Source organism: Alligator sinensis, unplaced genomic scaffold, assembly GCF_000455745.1.
Source record: "Alligator sinensis unplaced genomic scaffold, ASM45574v1 scaffold738_1, whole genome shotgun sequence".
Classification (NCBI taxonomy): domain Eukaryota; kingdom Metazoa; phylum Chordata; order Crocodylia; family Alligatoridae; genus Alligator; species Alligator sinensis.
The window spans coordinates 527,868-547,391 of record NW_005842382.1 but is presented as its reverse complement, the minus strand read 5'-3'; the positions used below and the strand labels follow the sequence as shown (position 1 = coordinate 547,391).

At 42.7% G+C, this 19,524-nt stretch overlaps 1 protein-coding gene across 1 annotated transcript in view; it reads left to right on the top strand.

The window, feature by feature from the left end:
- The first annotated feature begins 6,296 nt into the window (after window positions 1-6,296).
- Window positions 6,297-19,524, top strand: part of SCN2A (sodium voltage-gated channel alpha subunit 2) — a 104,681-nt gene continuing 91,453 nt past the window's right edge. Inside the window, exon 1 of the mRNA XM_006029477.1 lies at window positions 6,297-6,479. The gene's annotated coding sequence lies outside the window, so the exon portion shown is untranslated. The remainder of the gene's footprint in view (window positions 6,480-19,524) is intronic.

The window sequence follows — 19,524 nt, the reverse complement described above, 5'->3', positions numbered from 1 at the left end:
CAAGGGCATTCACATTTGTGACTACAATGAAATCTTACTTGTACTTTTGCCAACTGTAGTTTTTATGAATGAGACAATCTTTGATATGAAGCAAAGCCCTAGTTCTCCAAGCCAAGCCAAAGGGAGGTTAGCAGTGGCACAGTGAAAAGCTGTTGCTGTACTCCACCAATGTGTGTCAGAAAAAAAAATATTAAATATGAGGATTGCCTAAAAGCATAAAGGCAACGGTCTCTACCATTATATGGGAAATTTGCATGCAGTTACTGAGATGCTTATATCTTGCATGCTGGGGTGTCAGAGGCTGGGAACATGGAAGTAGAAGCATACTCCATTCATGGGAAAGGGGCCTTCTTGCTTTCCTCATCTCTAGCTCCTCTTGCAAATTGAAGAATAAGGGCTCATTCATTTGCAAGAGTCATAGTCAGGAAGATGGTAATGTGACACAAATATCTGAGCATGCTGGTAGTGGTGGGAGATAAGATTCTGATGGGGATACTGAGAACTTCACTTTGAACCCATGCTCAGAAACTATTCTTTATCTAAAAAAAAGAAGAGTAAATAGAATTGGAAAGAGAGAAAAAAAGGAGGAATGAGGGAAAGGAGATATAGAAATAAGGGAATAATCACTTGTAGTGGAAGGGTGAGAAGGAGCCATAGAATAAAAAACTTTACAGTGGAACAGTAAGTCCATTGGTAAGAGAAAAGCAGAATCTATTATTTCTAAAACATTGAAAACTGTTATGGTGCTTAAAGCTACAGCTCCTATAGGAAGAGCTCCTGGCAGTGCTGCATCTCAGGGCAGTATAATACTTCCAGAAGAGCACTGTGAGAATCTCTGTTCTGGTTTCTCTGATGAGTGGAGTGGGCAGTAAGTTGACCTTGGGGAGGCTTCCTGCCTCAGCTAACAATTTACAATTAAAACATGAAGGACAGGTTCTCAGCTGGTATCAACTAACCAAACTCCACTTAAGCCAACAGATCTAATCCCCAAACTCTCAACTTTGGCCAAGTAATTTTTAGATGATCCAGAACTCTCACTTTCCTTTCTTCTCAGTTTAAAGGAATGCTTTAAGTGTTGACAAGCAACACATTTAATTCCCTAAATTTATTATGTTTTAATCCCCTTGGAAATAAAAACATCTCTTTCCATTCCATAGGAGCTGGGACTTTACTGGCCTTGAATATTTTGTTTGCTGATCTACCCTTAAAATCCAGCGCACTACTGTATGTGTATTCTGGACACATATAGCATGCCTCTCTTCCATGGCTGAATCTAGAATTTTGAAAAGGAGGGTGCAGATGGTGAGGGACATCATCACATATAGAGCAACACATATTTTTCTCCAGTTAAAAATAGACTAGAATTTTAATAATATGCTAGAGGCCTAGGACTGCATTATTTAGTTTAAGGTTGAAGCTAAAGCTAATATAACTTAATTGGAATGGGTTAAAAACAATCTTCACGGCTGTGCAATTGAAGCTCCATTACCAGGAACAATTAACTAACAGTAGAATTGCAGAACAAAGGATAGCTTGATTGATGGAACATTGAGAACATTAAGAAGAGCAGAGGCTCTTTAACAACTGTGGAATGAAGAATTTAAAAGGAATCAGGTAGATTATAATGATCCAGGAAGGCAAGTGACTTCCAGCACTACCACTGAAATGTTACTGCCACTGCCAGGCAGTTGGTTTTAAACATTCATAGATTCATAGATACTAGGGTCGGAAGGAACCTCAATGAATGATCGAGTCTGACCCCCTGCCAGTGGCAGGAAAAGGTGCTGTGGACATGTGACCCCAGCCAGGAGCTTGTCCAGTCTTTTCTTGAAAACTTCCAAGCTAGGGGAGAGCACCACCTCCCTTGGAAGCCTGCTCCAGTTTCTGGCAACCCTAACCATGAAGAAGTTCTTTCTGATGTCCAGCCTCCTAAATCTACTCTCTATCAGCTTATAGCCATAGTTCCTGGTTGTTCCAAGGGTTGCTCTGGTAAGTAGAGCATCTCTTATTCCCTGCTGCCCCACCTGGTGAATTTGTATACTGCCACAAGATCCCCCTCAGCCTTCTCTTGTGGCGGCTGAAAAGGTCCAGGTCCCTCAACCTTTCCTCATAGGGCCTTCCCTGAAGGCCTCTAACCATGAGTGGCCTTCCTCTGAACCCTCTCAGAGTTGTCCACATCCCTCTTGAATTGCCGTGCCCAGAATTGGATGCAGTACTCCAGCTGTGGCCTAACCAGTGCCGCATAGAGGGGAAGCATCACCTCCCTGGACCTGTTCATGATTCACCTACTAATGCATGACAAAGTGCGGTAAGCTCTGCTAATTACTTTGCCACATTCACGACTCATATTCATCTTGGAGTCAACAATAACTCTGAGATCTCTTTCTGCCACTGTGCTGCTAAGATCTATAGCTGTGCTGGAGATCCCCTCTCCCTAGGTGCAGCACCTTGCACTTGTCTTTGTTGAACTGCATACTATTGTTCTCTGCCCATTTCTCTAACCTGTCCAGGTCTGCCTGGATTCCATGTTTTCCCATCAGCATGTTTACTTTGTCCCATAGTTTGGTTTCATTCGCAAATTTGGACAGAGTGCTTTCTACCCCCTCATCCAGGTCGTTGATGAAGATATTGAACAGCACCAGCCCAAGGACTGAGCCTTGGGGGACCCCACTGCCTGCATCTTTCTAGGTCAATACCGACCCATCCACCACCACTCTCTGGGTACAATCCTTAAGCCAACTTGCCACCCACATGACTGTGTAATTGTCTATGGCATAGCCATTCAAATTTGTTTATGAGAATAGGATGGGATACCATGTCGAAGGCCTTCTTAAAGTCCAAATAGATGACTGTGGCAGGCACCAGTGGTGCCTGCCACTTTAAGGGTTAAATCAAGCACTCAGAAAGTGTTTGTTACAGCTGCCATTTTAGAGCTCTAGCCGCCTATATAAACAAGAGCAGTTTGCTGCTGGGGGCCAGGCAAGAAACATTGCCTGGCTGAGCTGCTGCATGGGAACATCTTATAGGTAGGAGCAGGAGGCTCTGGTCCTGGGCATGACCTAAAACTGCACCGTGCCAGGAGTGGGTGGTCTGGTGGGGTTCCCAGTGGCACAGAAACACCAGGAAAATGCCAGGCCAGTTTCCACCCCAGTGAAGGGCGAGTAGGGGCGCCTTAATCCCAGCCCTCACCTTCAGGTGAGTTATATGATACATCTAATCCAGGGAAGGCCTGGTAAGCTTCTTGAAGCACCTGAGCCTGCTGAGGTGAGTGACCCCGTGGGGCCAGGCATGCTTTGTGAAGCACCTGAGCCGGGAATGGGGGACTGTGGGCCTCTGGGGCCCTCCAAGACTGTGGAGGGCCCCAGCCCCTGAGGTCCCCTGAGTGCGGGCAGGTGACTTAGACATAACTGAGGGACCTGACTGGTTAATGCTGGGGCCAGGACCCAGATAAGGGTCAAAAGGGCCAGGGGCCCACTTCAAGAGATGCCCATAACAGCAGAGAAGCTCAGGGTCCTGACTGGCTTGAGATGGGGCCAGGGCTTAAAGGGAAGCCAAAGGTCCCAGGGAAGGGGCCACAGCTAATGGGCAAAGGGGACAGTTGAGTTGGCTACCTGAGATGTCATCTGTGAGGCTTGGGCCGTAGTGTAGGGGTGGAACGGAGCCATGGATAGCCCCCCCTCTCCCCCCAATATCAGGGTACATAATGGGCAGCCTCCTGCCTAATTGTTACATCAATATTATTACATCAAGGCATAGCAGATGAGTGAGGTGGGTGGCTGACCCGTAGACAGGGGCATGCTGGTGCTTGCACCGGGCATGAAAGCTTGCCCCTGTCACAATGACATCTACCTCACTCCTTTGTCTAAGCATTTAGTGATCTGGTCAGAGAAAGAAACAAGGTTAGTCAGAAAGGATCTACCCTCTGTGAACCCATGCTGGTTGTCCTTCAGCATTATATTACCTGCTGGACTACCTCCTGCATTAGGTGGATGTTCTGTGCACAGGTTAAGAACCTAAGTGAGCAGTTAGTTCAGGTTGACTGATCCTCCCAGCAGATGTCAGGGTAGCTTAGGTCACCCATGACAACCGTATCTCTTGACTGTATGGCTTCTGAGAGCTGCCTGGAGAATTCCAGGTCTGGCTCATCCTCCTGGTGTAACGGTCTATAGCAACCCCCACTACCAAGTCCCTTTCCCCCTGATCCCCTTGTAACCTAACCCACAGTACCTCAGTTTGGCCCTCCTCTGATCCCATCTTGATTATAGAAGATGTATATTGCTCCTTAACATAGAGCAACACCCCCCACCCCCTTTTTTTCCCCCTCTATCCCATCTGTATAACCTATAACCTTCAATGCCTACCGCCCAATCATAAGTAGGGTCCCACCAGGTTTAAGTTAGCCCAACCAGGTCAAAGTTGTTGCTTGCAAGCAGGAGTGCAAGTTCCTCCTGTTTGTTCTCCATGCTCCTAGTATTAGTGTGGAGACATTTAAGCTCCCCAATGTGTGTTCTTGATACCCCCCTGTCCTGATGTCTATTGGGCCCCTTAGTGCTTACCTGGGCTGATCCAGTGCATGGCTTGTGGCTCTCTGAACCTAGGTTCTCTTTGTTCACTGCATACCCATCTCCCAATGAACCTAGTTTAAAGCCCTTTGGAGGAGGTCAGCCAACCTGTAAGAGAACAGACTCTTACCTTTAGAAGAAAGATGAAGACCATCTCGTCCCAGGATACCTCTCTCATGGAAGTGCGGATTGTGGTTGCAGAAGCCAAAACCCGCATGATAGCACCAACTCCGGAGCCAAAGGTTGTCTTCTCTGATGCAGGCGTCTTGGTGTTGATGGCAGCTGCTGACCGGGAAGATTGATGAGAAGGCTACCTGTGCCCCCAACTTCCTAAGCCCAGCCCCCAAAGCCCTGTAGTCACTCACGATGTGGTCCAAACTACTCCTGGCCACATCATTCACATGCCCACGTGGACGAGGGCCATGGGATAGTAATCAGAGGGCCAGATAAGGTCAGGAATCCTCGCAGTGATGTCTCAGATCTTGGCACTGGGCAGGCAGCAAACCTGTGCTGTGGGATCTGGTAGACAAATAGGCCCCTCCATGCCTCTCAGGAGGGAGTCCCACCACGATGACCCAGGTCTCTTCTTCTGGCTGCCTGGTTGTCGCTCAGCCTGCATGGTTGTTGCAGATGTGTCTTCCCCTGCAACTTCCTCTGCTGCATCATCCTTCAGTGCTGCCAAGGCTTCATATCTGTTCCCCAATTGTGCTGGGGAAGCAGGGTGGACCACAAATCAAGGGGAGGTGCAAATGTACCAGTGCACCCCCTTTTCCCCTGGATCCACCCCACACTTTTCTATTCTCCCTTTCTGTTCCATTCTTAAACGCAAAAAGACATGAATCCTGCTCTCATAGCATTTCGGAGAAGACTTCTTGTTAATTTCAATACCTGAATAACTTATATAAATACATATCAAAATATTAATATATTCAAATTTGGTTTAGAAATGTAAAAGCAGCTAAAGACACAATCTTAAGCTGTCTGAGAACTTATTCATGCAACATGACTCATGATCACCAATCAGTCAGCACATCTATGATTCCTGTTTGTTCTTAAACCTTTTTCAGAAGATCTTCTATTGTCTGAGGTAGAAATTATAGCTAGATGAGTTCAAACTTGAAATAAGATATTTATATTTTAGGTAAGGGTAATTAGCCACTGGATCAGCTTAGCAAGGGTTGTGGTAAATACTCCAACCTTGCAAATTTTTAAATTAAGGGCTTTAGGTTGTTTTTTCCCCCCCTGAAAATCATGCTGTAGTTGAAAATAGAATCAATTTAGGGGGACTTTATTGTCTGTATTATTGCAGGAGATCAGGAAAGACAATCACAGTGATCCCGTATAGCCTTAACATCCATTAATCTATGTTGCTATTTGCAGGCCTAGCCTGGTGAGAAAGTGATAATAACCTTTCTGTTCTGGTCTAAGTGCTTATGTCTGCTTTATGCTCTGTCTCTTAAGATAACTTGATCCATAGAGATGTTTTTACAGTATCCCTAATGTTCCCAATTAATTTATTTCCATTATAGCTTTAAGTCAGCTTGGCAAAGTAAAAGGCAAGTGGAAGCTGAGCCTGGCCAGCTGTTTCAATTTTTTTTAAAATAGCATTTCTATTTAATTGTGGGCCAATTAACCACTCAATTTCCTTTCAGATAAAAAACCACACTCATCTGAGAGCTGCTTAATGATTCTTTATGCTGTGCATCTGACTGAGCTTTTCATTACCTAGTGAAACAAACATACTGGTCAGGTCACTTGGGAGTAATGTTAAAATTTGCTTTGCAGAGAGAGCAAAAAATCTGTTGTGATGCCATAATAGCAGGTTCTCCCACAAGCATCTGTATAGTCCTCCACTCAATTTAAAGAAACACAAAATGAACATACAACTCTATCTGCTCTATGCAGATCAACTAGCAGGTAAGTCAGGACTGGGACCTGATTTAACACTATTTGGCTTAATCTCCACCTCTGTGTTGGAGGATGCAGAACTTTGAGCGTGCGTTTTTCCTGAAAAAAAATGATACTGATGGAATCTTGATGTAACAGATCTGCCTGCTCAACTATAGAAGTGTTCATAGTGTAGTGGTTTGGGCAGCTGACAGGGAGTCAGGGCTGGTAACAGACATTGCCTTTTCGCTATCCTTAAACGATGTAAGATGGCGCACAGGCCCAGGAAACAGACATTCATGCCCCTTGTCATGCCACAAATGCCCAATATTGTGGCTGCAACAACAGGTGGTAAGAGTTTGTGCCACTTTTGCACAACAGATATCTGTTTGCCTTATGTGGGAAGCCCAGAAGTGCCCACATTCTCTAGCCACCCTGGGCAGGTGTTCCAAGGCTTCAGGGCCCCAATCCTGTATGCTTTCAGAAATTCCACTGTAGGGTCAGGCCCCTAAAGTCCTGGGAGCACCTGTCTCACTTTCCCTGCTTGCACCCCAAGAATCTCCTGGTATATGTAGTTTCACACCCAAACCCAGGAAAATGGGTGATGTTTATGTCACCTGAAGAAGTGGATCAGCTGTGCTGAGATGCATCCCAGCACATTTGATCCTACTCCAAGCACAACATCTATTTATAGTCTCATTGTAACAAATCTGTGCCTTAAAATTCAGGAATTCATGCTTTCTGATACTGTTTCTTCCCAGAATGAGGCAAATCACCTACCATCTGCATACTTCTATTTCTTAGTTGGTCAAGTGAGAATTGTGGTGCTAGGTTTTGGAGAATTAACTCACTAGTGTTCGTCAATGAGCTTTGAATGAATATATGTACGTGCATGCATGCATGCATGTGTGTGTGCGTGTGTGTGCTGGTATATAAATACCACACAAACAAAAACTTTACATTAACAATATTAGTAAGGTTGCAAAGTGAAACATTCTAAATTGAGAAAATACCAGAATTAAGGTTATCTGAGTAACTTCAAGTTGGGCTCCAAGAAAAAAAAGTTATAATAACAAAAATAACAATAATAACAAAAACATATTAATGAACATCTGTGATAAGTGGTTTAAGTGACTTTCCTAACATTAGACAGGAAAGATGGCTGAGGCAAAGATAGGATCCAATTCTCCATGCTAGCATTCAACTGTCTCATCCATGAAATCATACTTTCTTTTCCTGCAATTATCTGCCTTTTTCACTACCCACCTTCCACTTTCAGCAGCAAATGAAGCATGGGTCCTAGCAAGAAAATCCTCCTTCACAACACAACTCTGATTCATCTCCAGAGCCAATCCACCTTATGTACTGAAACAGGCAGTATCAGACTATGCAATTAAAGACTGGATTTTAATGCATGCTCATAAAGAAGCCAACATAAGATTCATATGCTGTCTTAATGCTGGCATTTTCTGGTTTCTGAGGGCTTAATTCTATTACCTCAATATTTTAAAATAGGTGGGTTTTGGAAGCAGGTATACTTTTCTAAGGAGTAAAGAAACCAGAAGCAGCAGCTGCAATATTCCATCATATGGCCACATGGTTCATCAGTTGCATTGAAACCTTAAGATCCACTGCACAGTGGATCTAATAGAGTAACTGATACAAATACTAAGTTGCCATCTTTTATTCTCTAATTAGATGAAGATGAGAAACTTTACCCGTGGGTTTCAGAAATCTTTGCTGACAGCAGAGGACAAGTAAAAAAAAATCAAGGGTTCTATTCCAGACTTTGGAAGGTGGGAGGAGAGTGGCACAGATATAACAGACCCAAATTCTTCTGCTCATTCCCCCCAAGCTTATCATCTTCTTTTTAGTCCCCTCCAATCTGTACTTCCTCCTCTTAGTCACTTTGCCCAACTAGCCCCATTTCTCCACTCTAGTTTCCTTGTCCAATCTCCCTTGTTTCCCCTCTGCTTGTGTTCCTGCACTGACTCCAGTTTCATTCCTCATTTTCCTCTGAAGTTCATCTAATGGTTTTAGAAATCTGTAAATCCATGAATTCGTTGCTCTCTACCTTCAACAGCCAACCTCCCCACACTTGACTACCAGTTTTCCTTGCCCCAGTTCCCAATTTATTTTCCCATCCATCCCACACCAGTCCTCCATCTCAGGCATGTGCTACTTTCAGTCCCCATTTGCCCCTCAATATATGAATCAGACAGCTTAATCCTGTGGCACTAAAATGGGAGTCATTGAGAGCACAGGAGTGAAGCCTCTGCTCTCAGCTGAGGAACCCGCACCAAGCACAGCCCACAGGGGCACAGAGCTGGAGCTGCAGGGAAAGTTTTGCTCAGGTCTAGGCTGATGCTTGCCTGACACAAGCAGCATCTTTGGAAACATAAGCTCCAAGGATCCAGAATGTTCCAACGGCAGGTTTTCAAACACTTAGCACTGCCCAAATTAGGCAGAGTGACATGGTGACCACAAAAGACATTTCCTTGACACAAAGGCTCCTCCTTGCCACATTTCAATCCCATTCCCTATCCTCATTTTCAAAAACAGCTGACCCATTTTGGCAGAATCTCCTCCCTCCCCCACACATACGTGACATGAGGGAAACAAGGGGCATGGAAAATTTCAGCCCAAATGGTTAAGGTTTGTCAGTTATAAACAACTGGAAGCAAAGTATTATAACGGAAATATCAGCTTTGTCAAGGCTTAATGAACAGCATTACCAAAGGTGGGACCCAGTAACTAGTAGCTGACTGCAGAGCCATCTGTGCACTGAACAGTGCATGGGAACTTCCCTCAGGGCATGGCAGAAACTGCTATCAATTAGCTTTCTAAGACTGTACACCGAGAATGAAACATGAGCAGAATTTTTACAATGAAAAACTGGTCTAACTTACCCTGGCTAGAAGTTATCTACTTGAATTATTATAGTCCTCTTGTGTCTGTCTACCTGCTGGAATCAGGAAATGTGTATTATACCCAGCAAGTCCTTGATATAAAACCAAATTTTCCCTTCCAGTAACAAAGTTAGTAGACTAAGTTGAGTTTGCAACCTGTCCAGCAGATCCAGCCTATTCCCCAGCATGGATGGTTCCTGAGCCTGTTGAAAACCTCATCTGCTGTAACTCCTGGTCACTGGGGTTCTGCATGCTACAGATATCTAGGGCTGCTGATGGAGAAAAAACTTGGGAAATACAACCTATGGCATTCTGCCCTCAGAACCTGCCAGAAACCTCAGCAAGAGTTAATGTTCCTTCAAGCAGAATTAACTCCTGCAGAATCCCCTCAGCAGCTGGTACTGTGCAGCTGCAGGGAGCCTGTTAGTGGCAGCTTGGCTCCGGAGGGAGAATTTTCATGTAGTGTCCATGAAAATGTCAGTTTTCCCCATGTAGGGTCGTTGCCATGCTTTCCATATGTTTACTGGGTTCCTAACTTAAGAACAAGTGCCTAATGTGACGCGTGCCTGTGACCAATACGCTGCCTTGGGATTCCGTGCTTATTAGAAGTATTTTTTTTCCAGTGAAATACTCTGTTCAGACAAGGATTCTTGTTTTGCTTTGTGGATTTAAAAAAAAAAGAAATTGAATAAGAAATCAACGACCTGCCTCCTAACTAGCTTAATCACAGACACACACATTATTGGCACTTGCTAAGGGAATGCCAGCAATATGAATGAAGGACTTAAAAATAATACAGATAATTTTAATTTATGACTATCTTAAGTTCCCCTTGCCAGTTCCTTTGGTTTTATAGTTCAATTCTCCACCTCTTTTTTTTTTTAATGAGTTTCTATTTCCTGTTTTGGTACAAAGACCCATATAAAGAACAAGGGAAAGTGGCTGATTACAGAGGGCAGTCAGTTGATTTTATGTCTCCTTCTGTCACACAATAAGAAAAATAAGAAAACATTTCTTTTCTTTAATCTCTTTCACTTGTAGTAACATAAGGTGCCAATGGTAAGTATAGGAGGAGATGGTTTCAGTGAAAGGGATGCTTTCTTTTCAGTGAAATTCCTCATAAGGGGACATAGCCAGTCCTGTTGTGGGCAGGGTGTGATGGGAAGGAATCCTACCCACAGTCTGCAGCTACAAAGATTCTGCATGCGAGCTGCTGCATCCTAATGGCTGTACTAACCTCCCTGGTCCCACAGTGGGAGATCTCTATTTGGAGCACAGTAAGCAGCTCCACCTCCACCCTCACATGCTCCTGCAGAGTGGATGCACCCCGTGCAGTCTCCTCTAATAATGCCCCATCCTTTAGAACAATCTCATTTCCACAGCCAGTAGTATAGCTTGTGGGTAGGGAGAGACACCAATCCCCAGTGTCAAATCAGAAATGACACCTGAATGCCAGCCCCCAGGGAGCCTGAGTTACTGCCATAGCCTATATAGGGGGAGCTTGAACTGAACAAGGAAGTAAGTGCTTGCACAAGTGCTGTACAGCCTGCACAAGGAGGTAAGTGCTTCTCCCCTGCCCATGCCACCCCGAGCGCCAACATTTCAAATGACAACTCTGTCCAGTCTTCAGGACAGAGTTGGGAGGTTTGCTTCTCTCCAATTACTCATTTATTTTGAATTTTTCACAGCCTTTATTTTCCTTGAGGTCTCCTTCATGTTCTAATTTTTTTTTTCATGTTGAAACAGGTGAAATTGGTTTCCCTTCTGTATAACCCTCCTCCTGAACAATGGCCCTCATTCTGAAATTTCTTCGGTCATGTGGCCACAGTGGTGAAACCCCCCTTATATTCTTCCTGCAGCTCCTGCTGCTCATCTAGCTGCCAGGTCACAACTCCCCTGCTGCAGCTTCCAGACCCAGTTGCTAGGCAACATTTTTCCACTCCCTTTCTGTGCAGCCTGCCTGCTCCAGGGCCCCGTTCTCAGAGCAGGCAGAGACAGAACCGCCATTGCAGAAACACATATTTTGTACATTTGCTCCCTCCTGACTTCCCACCCACCTTTCTGACTTTAGTGGTCATCCAAATGCCCATCACCTTTTACCATTCGTATACTTACTATGGCGAACAGAGATAACATGCACTGCAGGCAGGATTAGTGTTGTACGTGAGACCACTCAAACAGCAACAACTGCAGAATTCAGTAGCTCACCTGCATAGTTTGGCTGCTTGAAAGGAGTGTTTTTGCATTGCACTTTATTATTTGCCCTGGGTTCCAGATGATTTTGATGCAGCTTCAGGTGTTACATTAGACATGTAGGGTCAGATCCTAGTTTACCTATGTAAGTGGCACCTAAGTGCAATTCTGTTTCATCCTGTTCAAGTTACTGAAAAACCATTAATGCGTCTGCTTTTCTAACACATCATCTTATCCTTCAGACTTAGTCACATAAAAGCAGCAAGGGGGAGAAGAGGAGGAGGACCCACCCATCTTTTGCATTAACAGTTTTTTAGGGATGTGTACAGGGTGATATAGGACAGGAATTAGGCATCTAATTCTGCTAACATGCTTAGGTGGAATGGAATCTGGCCTTTAAGCCTTAAATATGTTTGGTCCTGATTATCATCCTTCATCCCTTGATTCAGTAAAGGTTACTATCTGCAAAAATGCTCACACTTAAAATTTTCAATTTAAATGGAAGGTTATTTGCAGCTGGTTGTTCAGAGGGGAAGGGTCCTTGCCTCACTTTCCCCATATTAAGGAGCAGAATTTGACTTCCAGCCTTTTTGGTAACAATGCAGGAGATAGGGGGAATCAATCCAGTTTTTCTTTTAGATCCTAGTTAATGGTTTGATGGATAACAATTATTAAAAATATGTTTTTATTTGTAACTGAACACATATCAGTGATCCATGGAACCATACAATGCCATTTTTACAATGACTTTCCAGCACAGAACCATGATTAATATTAGTTGCCTATAACCACTGATTGTTATAATGATATTAACATTCTATATCTACACAGTGCCTGTCTTCCTCAAGGGTACAAATGATACTTGATGGCATTTCTCATAGCTGTGCTATGGTTAAGATTGACAGGGACTTCAGTTCTAAATATCTTCAGATGATGTTCATAATCACAATGTTTAAATAAGCACTCAGGGGTCAGGCTTGTCAGGAGAAATGTCATAGTACAGTCTAATTCTACTCAGGCATCTCAGATGCTAAAATAAGCCCTGTCTCTCAATTGCATAGCTCTTGAACCCCACATTCAATTAGGGGGGTCAAAGGGGTTGAAAACTTTAAGTAAAACAAGACACTGAGATCTTGCCTTGTTAAGACTGCATTAGCCAAATTCTGCTGAGGTTTGTTAAAAGGCTTGATGCACTCCCACAGGACTTGAGAGCTATTTCGCTAGAACCTGTTAAAAGATTGGAGTAATGTGTTTTTCTGCCATCACTAAAGATGATGTTTACTTTGAAAACAAGTAATCAGGACCAATGTCTTTTACAGATTTTTTTCTTTCAAAGAAGCTATAAACTGTTGATTTGAATCATGGTGAGGAACTTACTTGCTCTTGGTTTTTGGAGTTTTTTAGCTACTAGCAGAACAGCTCCTTTGAATCTAGCAAAAAGTAATTTCCCCATTTATGCAAGATGCTAGGATAGTGCTATTTGGATGTCATGGAAGGGGGCTCATATATGAACTGTCTAACAAAAAGGAGGCTATGATTCATAGATTCATAGGTGTTAGGAGCTGGAAGGGACCTTACAAGATCATTGGGTCCAGCACCCCTGCACTTGGGCAGGAAAGACTGCTGGGGTCAGATGACCCCAGCAAGGTGGGCATCAAAATGCTTTTTGAAGATCGCCAGGGTAGGTGACTGTACCACCTCTGAGGGAGTCTGTTCCAGACCCTTGGCATTCAAATTGTAAAGAAGTTTTTCCTTGTGTCCAATCTGAAGTGATTTAAGTCTTCTCCTCTCCAGGCTGAACAGTCCCATATCTTTCAGCCTCTCCTCGTATGATCTGCTCTCCAGAACTCCAAACCTGGACATGGCCCTCCTTTGGACTCTCTCAAGCTTCTCCACATCCTTCTTGAAGTGTGGCACCCAGAACTGGATGCAGTACTCCAGCTGTGGTCTCACCAAGGCTGAGTAGAGCGAGAGGATGACATCCTTAGTCTTGCTTGAGATGCATTGGTAGATGCATGCCAGTGTTTGATTTGCTCTGCTAGCTGCAGCATCACATTGGTGGCTCATGTTCATTCTGTGGTTTCTCACAACCCTCAGGTGTCTTTCAGTTGTGGTGCTGGCAAGCGTAGCACTGCTGAGCCTGTAAGTATGTTGCGGATTATTTCTCCCCAGATGGAGCACTTTACGTTTCTCCATGTTAAACGTCATTAGGTTATGATGCAATCCTGTCCAAGTCAGCCTGGATCACCAGCCTGTCCTTGAGCATGACCACACACTCCCATAATTTGGTGTCATCCACGAACTTTGCCAGTATGCTTTTAATACCCGAATCCAAATCATTGATGAACATATTGAAAAGCACTGGTCTGAGTACCGAACCCTGAGGGACGCTACTGATCACCTTCCACCATGTTGACTCAGTTCCGTCTATTAATACTCTCTGGGACCTACCTCAGAGTCAGTTACCTAGTCACCGGACTGTAAAGTAGTCAAGGCCACATTTTCCCAATTTTACTATGAGGATATCACTGGAGATGAAGTCAAAGGCTTTTTTGAAGTCCAAGTATATGACATCACCTCATTTCCTGTATCCAGGTGGTGAGTTTCCTGATTGTGGAAGGAAATGAGGTTGGTTAGGCATGACCTGCCCGCAATTAAGCCATGTTGGCTGTCCTTTAAATACTGCCTTCTGTTAGCCTATCAATAATGGATTTTTGATAATTTTTTCCAGGATTTTACCAAGGATTGAGGTCAAATTGATTGGCCTGTAATTATCTGGGTCCTCCTTTCTCTCTTTCTTGAAGACAGGCACCACATTGGCCCTTTTCCAGTCTTCTGGGACCTCTCCCAAGTGCCACGAGTCCTCAAATAGCTTTGCCATGGGTTGTGCAATGATATCGGCCAGTTCTTTTAGCACTCTTGGATGTAGTTCATCTGGTCCTGCTGACTTGTAGATATTCAGCCTCTCAAGGTATTTCCCCACAAGATCTTCGCCAACTATGGGAGGGTGATCACCCCTACCTTGATCATCTTGTATTCTGTCAAGCAGGCTAACACCCTTGGACCGGTGAAATACTGACGCAAAGTATTCATTTAGGAGTTCAGTTTTCTCCTGAGTGTCAGTTATCAGCTGTCCCATTTCCTTCATTAGAGGCCCTAAGCTTCCCTTATTTTTTTTTCTAACTTCCTACCTATCTAAAGAAGGACTTTTTGTTGTCCTTGATTCTGGTTGCCAATTTGTATTCAGTTTTTGCCTATGCTTTCCTAATCTGCTCCCTACAGGTGTGGGCTATTGCTAATTACTCCTCTTTGGTGGTAATTTCTGACTGCCATCACTTATAAGATTCTGTTTTCAATATCAGGGGATCCATAACTTCCCTATTGAGCCAAGGGACTCTCCCAGCCCTTTTGCTGCCTTTCTTATGAAAAGGAATGCACTTCCTTTGTGCTCCTAGGATTGCTGCCTGATGGACTGACCTTTCCCTTTGGATCATGGTCCCTCAGGGCCTCATCAACCAATCTGATGATCTCTACTCTGTGTTTACTACTGACTTTTAATTAAAGATTAATAGAATTCTTGGTAGCTAATTTGTTATGTAAGTGAAGGTGCCAGATGTGCAGAGTAAAGGATGTTTTCAGACACTGCTGCCTATAAATTACATTAAGTGTACTGCTGTTATATTATCTGATTTGATCCATTTATTTGACTTGCTCTGTCTTTCCACAAGTAGTTCAGTTGTTAATCTCATATAGACAGTAAATCGGTCCCTTAGTCTTCATTATTTGCTCAAGTGCATTGTTTTATGCACTTTTTTTTTTCCAACTCCAATACTGAAATCATCATTTTGTAGATGTAGAAAGCTTCGTAACAGACATTTATCTTTGCTAAATCAGGACACATCTTTAGTGCTATAGTAAGAAGTCCCTGGAATAATTTTTGCATTGGGAAGGGAGAGGAGAAAATTATTTTAAAAGGACCAGAACATTCCCTTAAGAAGCAATTTCATACTAGAATATTCCACCTAATTTCAAGCTGACTGTTCTTGATGGAAGACATCATTCAAGCATAGATGTCAGAGAGTGATCATTTATAGGTCACTTCATCCAGGAGACCAGCTTAAGACACTGTCCTGCCATTGGTCACCCTACAGTTCGGGTGCTATAAAAGAAACTGTAAACCTTCTTTACCCTCCCCATTATGGGCTCTGCACTGTTCATGACAATAAGACGTGAGGATCTGGCCTTGTGCTTTTTTCAAGTAGTTATTAGGTGTGAGCTTATGTTCATTTCCAATTTGAATACTTTTATAGTGTTTTGCTGTTTTGAGAGAATGAATCTTAAGAAGTATTTCATAGGGTGGCTAGATTTTTTTGTAAAGGACAACCTCTCTAAAAGTAGGGGGTTGTAGTGGGTTGTCCCTCCTTTAGCCCAACCCAATAACCAGCTTTCTCATAATAGCCAGTTAGCTCTTAGTTCCAGTTTCTAGTCTTTTTATTTTACAAGCAGAAAGCTTGTTCTCACAGCAAGCAACAATATAAGCAAAAGTACAAATAAAAGTAAAACCTCTGGTCTTTCCTTAGACCAAGAGAGAGGAAGGCAACCTGGGCACTGTACTTTCCCCTCAGCATACCAGCCACCTACGTCTCCCCTCCCTTGGAGCTTTTAACTTCCTGTAGGCCAGCCAATCATCCCTGTGGCCCTGTGCCATTCATTAACCCACTGCAGCTGGGCTCCAGTCCCTGAGGCATGCACCCTGTTACAGGGCTGAATTACTTCTTCCCCTTACTCATTACTCAGAGATTATTTTGCAGAAATAATCTGTTTTTGCCTTAGAACAACATGGCTACAACCTATATCCCCGAAGCATGGAAGATATCATAATTAGATTTTTTTTTAATGAAAACTTCACTAAGCAAACACCCCTGCTCCAGCCCTTTGATAGAGGCAAATTTGCTTACTTGCAGAGCAGCTTCTCCACAACTGAACTTCCCTACCCAGGACAACCATTCCATCAACCAATTCTCTTGTGCAGTATGAAACAACTTAACAAGAAAGAAGCAAAATTCAACACCCTGCTTGCCATCAGATACATTTGAGGTAAATAGACTGCTCCAACTTTTATTTAAGCCTAATTTTCATAAAATAAACTTTCCCACCCAGGAGAATTTATACCATCCTCCAGTTCTTCTGTTCAATATGAAGTTTTGCTTCCACCTGGGAGAAATTTTACAATCTTTGCATTCTCCTTTGCCTGAGGAAGGGCACGTGAGCCCAAAAGCTTGCAAATAAAAAGTTTATTTTACAACTATCTAGTTGGTCTAATAAAAGGTGTTGCCTCTACCACAAGAGTTCTGACTGCTTTTGCCTTAAGACCAACATGCCTATAACCTATAACCCTTTGTCACTGCACTCCAGATCTCTGTCTCCTATATGCTTGATAGCATGAGGAGAAAAGCACCCTCCTCAAAATTCAGCCCTGTTTATGTACTTTTAGCACAGGATGAACATTTTGACAAAAGAAATATGATGTTTTGGCAAAGCAGAACATGGGGCAAAGTGAAGCTTTTTCAGGTGTTAGTGCACACACACTCTTCAGGAAGTATGGATACCACCCATGAGACAGATATTAATGAAAAAAATGTCATTGGATTTTCCTTTAGTATGCTAATAGTAGCTCTTAATATACCATTTTATATTCTCCATTAACAGTTTATTTGGTTTTAGATATTCTTGAGTCAATGTATTTTAAGCTTTTCTGCTTATTTGATGGAAATCTAAATTTGACTGTTGCTGGTCTTATTTACACTATTATTAATTAAAGACTCAATGTATTTTTTTAAGTGACTGCTGGCTTTTCTCTGGAGAGAGATTTTGCAGTGGTCATCTAGATCTTTTTTGGCTAAAACTTTAGTATACTAAAACTCAAACATCTCACCTTTTATGTAACATTTGTAAATTAAATACCAGTATTGCATCATGCACTATTCCATGTAATAGGCACATAAGTGGACTTTGATGCCTAAGTATGATTCTAACTCACCCTGCACAGGTCCCTGAACAATTATTAATACAAAAGGTAGGTGACTCCTCCTACTCTTCTCTGCTTTTTTGTCACTTGGTCATAAGAAAAATATGATGGTGTATTAATTGATTTTCAGGTATTTGAATAGGGTGGCATAGAGTCATACTTAGGTACTTAAGTCCATTTAGACAGCCAATATATGGAATGGTATCTGACCGACAATGTCCACATTTTTAATACCTGCTAGCTGATCCTGAAAACTAACATCAGAGAGTTCTGTTGACTGCTGAGGACCCCTCACTGGTTTTTCTATCATCTACAGGATTGAGGCCTTGTATTGTCCTCCTTCTAATAGTGTAACTGTATTTTTCTCATCTTTTTGCTTCTCTCTGTGTCCCGTTGGTTGTCCCTCACTATTTTCTTCTCCCATGTGTGTCTTAGTTCTTTTGTCTTCATTGTTTATATACCTCTTATTTCTACACATCTAACCTGTTTTGTTCTCAAGGGTACAGACTGGCCTTACAGATGGAGAATAGCATCCCTGCTTCATTTTGTAGTGCCTATTATCTTCAGTGAAACTACATTACAGTAATAATGGAATCAGACTTCTTATCCATATTGCATGGATTAGTTAAGCTTTTCAGATATTTGGTTTGGTTTAGTTAAGATTGTATATGCATGTATGCAGGTATAGACATGTATATATGCATAATCCATATTAAACTAGACTCTGAATTATGTGTCTCATGACTGAAAGTATTTAAATACTTATTTAAATGCTTCTTTTAAATATTTTAATGTGATACCTTTGAACTGAGCATATTAACTGCATTTATGGATAGTTACCACTAGTAAATATTTGCATTTCTTAAAGTATTAGTTTAAAAAATAATTAAAGGAAGATTGTTAAAAATAGCCAAGGAAGCCATGTATTTAGTTGGTGAAACTGAAAACAAACTAATTTGCTGCTGAAGGATACCCAGTTGTCCTAGGTTTTGGGTGTCATCCCTCTCTCATCAGTTCACATCAAGCTTGTGTAGTGCTGCTCCTGCCTACACTGCTTCTGGGCATTGACACACTGGACGAGTACAGTGACTTTACCCTTTGGAACTAATACTTGGAAGTTATAACTTATTCATAGTGCATGACCTACAGTAATGGCTTTGCCCTACTGTACTGGCTCCCCCTGGGATTCTGGACTATACATTAACGCAATGAAAAATCACATCTATTTTTCTTCCTTTTCTCCTCTTATTCCTTCTCTTCAGGGTAGCTCTTCCTACGGCTTTGGGCAACCTTTTTTCCCCAGCTACTATCAGTAGTGACTCCTGATAGGGCCTCTGTAACTTCACCCTCTCAGAGTGGATACCTTCCTGACTCCGGGCCCATGACTCAGAAGGTTCCCCCGTGACAGGCTGAGCAGTGTCTCTCCTGAGGAGAGTTGGGTGACATTTTTAAAATAAAACATTTTTCAATAAAAAATGCAGATTGGATTACATTGAGATATCTTGGCTATTTGTGTCAGTGTTGAATATTGCTTGGAACTGAAGCTTTTTGTTCAGCTTTGGATGCCAAAACATTTCATTTGATCCCAAATTATTTTATTTTTACTTTTTAGTCTCTGTAAATTTTGAGAGAACACTTCATGAATTTTATCAAACTGACTTTTTAAACTTTTTTCAGAATTGCCAGTAAACCTTATAATCTATTATCCACTCATCTCTTTCCTGACTCACCCCTGCCAGCATCACAGGAATAGTTTTTTCTCTCAATTCACTCACTCCTCCCTTCTCCATCCCAGCCTTAAGCCATGTGTTCTTTGGTGTCCTCTTCATGGGCCAAGAAAAAGAAGATGCTGCTGGGTGAAGGACAGACATAACAGTCTGGATAAGGGAGGAGATATGTTGGTGAAGTAATTAATGAACGAATGACTGAAAGAGAATGCGTAACG